Genomic DNA, 4532 nt, shown 5'->3' with positions numbered 1-4532 from the left:
GGGCTGAAGTTTGGGCAGGAATGCTTAAAGATCAAAGGTTGGATGGTAATCCAAGCATTCAACTAGCAGACCTAAAGAGGTGAGAGTGAAATACTAAATTTAGACACAAACACACACACACACACACACACACACACACACACACACACACACACACACACACACAGAGTACTCAGATTATCACAAGCACTTAGATACACAAGATGGAAAGTAAACTCCTCTTCTGCTCAGGGTATAGATTGCTAGTAATCAGATTTAAAAACAAGTATACATTAAGAGAAGAGCAATGAATTCGTATTAATGCTGAATGGAAGATGTCCTGTCACTGTAAAATCACCAAATCACCCAGACCAGAGAGGGCGCTGATTGCATCCTACTGAACGAAATGTGTTGATGATGCAGTGAAAGCACAAGTTTCATTGAATTCATTTAGTGCATGCCTAGAATACAAAGCAAATACTACAAACTCACTTTTATACAGAGGTCATTTACTTCCTCAGAGAATTTGTCTAAAGAACTAAAGTACTAATGATTTAGAATGACCAAAATGAAAAGTACAAAAAATGAAAAGGGATACGCCAGACAGAAGGAAGAAAGTCGTGTAGGCTGAGGTCACTTTTAGTGAAGGGAAATTTTATGGTTTTTCACTGTGCAGAAATCACAGAGCCAAATCAATAAAGCTCCATCCACCACCTTACCTGCAGCTCACAACGCACACCACAATCACATCTGGCAACTCGCTCATCAAATAAGCAACATCTGGCAACCCTATTAACCCCACACACACCGCAGCTGTGAATGTGAAAGAAACGTAAAAAGATTTGCCATGGTAACCATTGTTGCCGCCAAAATAACGGAAAGCTTAAGTAGTGTTACTCATGTAAAATCAAAACAAATTCATAAGGAAATGTTAAAAGCTTTAAGCATCTTTTAAAAAGCATATTTTCACAGTAACGATGATTCACCACGGTCTTAATTTGCAGAAACTATGTCTAGCAATTAGGGTTGGGTACCGTTCACATTTTAACCGGTACGGTACCGGTACCTGAATTTCGGTGCCGGTACCCAACGGTACCTTTTTTCGGCACTTTATTCTCTGTGTAAATACAAAAACATTTATTTCTGTGAAAAAATAAGTCCAAAAGTCTCAATTTCAACATTTTGAACAATAGGGCCCTACAAACTTTTTCTTTCTTTCTTTTTTTTTCCCCCCCAGAAATTCTTGTTTTAATTTTTCTGAAAATCAAATGAAGGCATTAAACATTTATTTTAAATCAAATGAAAATTAAACCCTTTTATTTTTTGCCAAACAAACTGAGGTTTACTGTTGAAATTAATGCATGGAAGAAAAATTGTGTGAATATTCCTTTAAAACATTTTTTTAATAGGCTAATAATTGTATTCTTTTTTTCTACAATTAAGTGATTAATCTGGTTGTAGTATTTATTTCTATAATTTAATTGTTTTATTTAAATTTGATAGAAAATGGAATATTTAAAGATGTACATTATACTGTACAAAAGTAATACAAGAGTAATATATTTCTGTTACATGTTAAACCGTACTTTTATTTTGACAGGTTGCCATGAAGTTTCTGTGTGCATACAGTATGATGATGCTAGTTTTCTCAAATGAAACGGTAAAATTCTCGCGAAGTGACTCTCACAGCAGCTCTGGAGATTAGGTTTTTGTGTTCATGCCGTCATATAGTGAGACGCAGAGGCCGGAAATCACCGCGAGCGTCACGCGTGCTTCAGTATTTGTGTAGTAAACAAAACCGCTTTTTATGAATGGACTCCGCTATCCCGTCCGCGTTTTCGCAGAAACCATATGGCCCTAGAAATGTGACCACACTTCTGAACATTTCGGTTTGCCCTGTGTGTTGTTTAAACGAGTTGCAGGGGTGACCTCACATCACAGGGTCTCTCTTTCTCTCTCTGTAGCGTATGCGCCCAGATGCGTTCTCAGATACCGAAATTTGGCACCGATTGATTTAACGTGAATCGGTACTCGGTAGTACCGATGCAATTCGGGTCGGTACCTTTAAAAGTACCGAGTTCGGTACCCAACCCTACTAGCAATGGTAAGTTTTATTGTCGGCCAACACTTTCTCTCTCACATTTAGAGAGTTTGCCTGTAAATCTACATCAGATTAAGACTGAAAGCCCATAAACCACTTGTCTTCTAGTTCTTTCTGTGCCTAATAAACTGAAATGGGCACTTGTAACTGCTTCCTGTTTCTGCCTCTCACTTCCCCTCCCACAACGACACAAAAAACACAATCTCTGCCTTGCATATGACCACAAAATTAAAATTAAACCACTAAGAATCATTCTGAATATTGAAATGTTAAAACTTATAATAGTATTACTATATTTGTCACAGTGCACAGTAATTTTGTAAATACCATATTTTGTGTCAGTTAAGTTTGACTAAAATCATTACTTGCGCTGTTTTTATTGGCGCTGCCAAAACAGCATGGTTGCCATGGCCATAAACGGAGCCTGGTTTGAGTGATACCATGGTGGCATGGCATGTTTTCCACAATAATGGACTGCTCTGTGATTGGATGAGAGCAGGGCAGGATGGAATGTCAGGTTATGAAAGAAGAAGTCATTGAGTCCATAACAAGGACAAACATGGAACTGAGAAATTATAAGTTTTTCTCTAAAAAAAAGGGTCAAATGTGCACGTGCAATGCATGCATGTCACACTTACATTTGTTTTTTTGTTTTTTTATTTATGCACTAATATAATACTTACTATTTCTGCATTATATGTAGTACGCATGAGAGTTATAGGTAAATAAAACTAGAGCCTAAACTAGAACATAAAAAAAATTACATATAATTTATTTTATTTCAGGTAGTTGCCCAGGCAATATTTCTGATGCATACATAATAATATAATAATATATATATTTATTTTCGATTAACTTGACACCAATACAATAAAAAAAAATTTTTTTTATAAAAGCCACATAGACCTGTTTAAAAAAAAATAATAAAATAATTTTTTTAACTAAACTAATTAAAATAAGAAAAAACTAAATATACTAATTGAAATATAATATAAATAGAAAAAAAACTAATTCAAAATATTACAACTACTGTTTTAAAAATAGAAATACTACTTCAAAATATTTCTAATATAAAAACTTGAATAGTACTAAATGATACAAAAATTACACTGGTGTGAATGCAATTTTGTATTGAATAGCCAAATTGAACAGTTGTGGAATAGCTATGCATAAATATATATAAATGTGCAGTAAGAACAACAGAGCACACTACATGGAATACTGTATCCCACAATGCAATGCATCTCTACGTCTCTATTTTTACTCATTATTTAATCAGACTGATGAAAGTTAAAACATTTACACAAAATGTAGCCTAATCAAAAATGCAGAATAACCATATTTATTACAAGATGGAAACCGGATGCCACTCTTATGCAACGTGACGAGGTCATGTGACAGCAAGGACTTTATGATGCATACTGTTTCACATGCTATTTTTGTTACAAAGAAGGTAGTAAAGAGTATATACTGCAATAGTATTTAGCAAGTAGGTCCCATTTTCCAAATCTGTTTTAATTCTTGAAGCGAAGCACAAGGACGAAAGTGATTGACATTATGATAAACCAATCAGCAGCAGCTTGGGAATAGAATGTGTGTTCACAGCCAAATAGAGGAACTGACAGCTTTATCAGAGTTTCCCAGAGTGTCTCAACACACAAAGCTGCTGTTCATGCATGCTGTTCACTTGTGTCATCAGAAAGATCACATTGCGTTATAAACCTGAGCAAATCGGTATATAACGCTGCTAGCAGATGAGCTCAATCACTGCCAATAAAACAAACTCTCAGCAGCAGATCTTACAAAAACTGCAGTACAATGATACATTGATATACATACCATGTTACTGAATGAATACCATATTCATATACATGGCATTTACATGAAAGATGCTCACCAAAGGTGCATTTATTTGATTAAATTAACTGTTTTCTATTTGAATATATTGTCAAATATAATTTATTATTGTGATGCAAAGCTGAATTTTCAGCAGTCTTCAGTGTCACATGATCCTCTGAAGCTGTAGAACTAATAGAACGTGATGACACAGAAGAACTCATCCACAATATCCACATTGACCTCCACAAATATCCACCGCCCCCTGCCATCAGCTCCTGCGTCTCACACACACACACACAAGCGTTACTTTAGCACTAGATTTAGCAACTTTCAGACCCTTTTAGCGGCTTTTTTTCCATAGAATATTCATACTGACAAACCTAGCGACTTTTTTGGATAAACCTTAGCTATGGTTCAGTTGGAAGACTTTACCAGTGCTGTCCCGCGAACGCGAGGTCTGACTTTCTCGGAGAAGTGTCACCTCTCTCGGCGTCTGTTCTGTGCAGTGAGCAGCAGAGAAGCAGCGCATTCAATTAGCCGCACCGCAGCCGACTCCTCAATAAATGAGTACAAAACAGCGTTTCCAAGCACCTGTCGCTTACTGATTGTTTGG

The sequence above is a fragment of the Sinocyclocheilus anshuiensis genome, unplaced genomic scaffold (assembly GCF_001515605.1).
Source record: "Sinocyclocheilus anshuiensis isolate Anshui unplaced genomic scaffold, SAMN03320099.WGS_v1.1 scaffold1425, whole genome shotgun sequence".
In the NCBI taxonomy this organism is placed as follows: Eukaryota; Metazoa; Chordata; class Actinopteri; order Cypriniformes; family Cyprinidae; genus Sinocyclocheilus; species Sinocyclocheilus anshuiensis.
The sequence above is the reverse complement of the archived record's forward strand: the minus strand, read 5'-3'. Positions refer to the sequence as shown.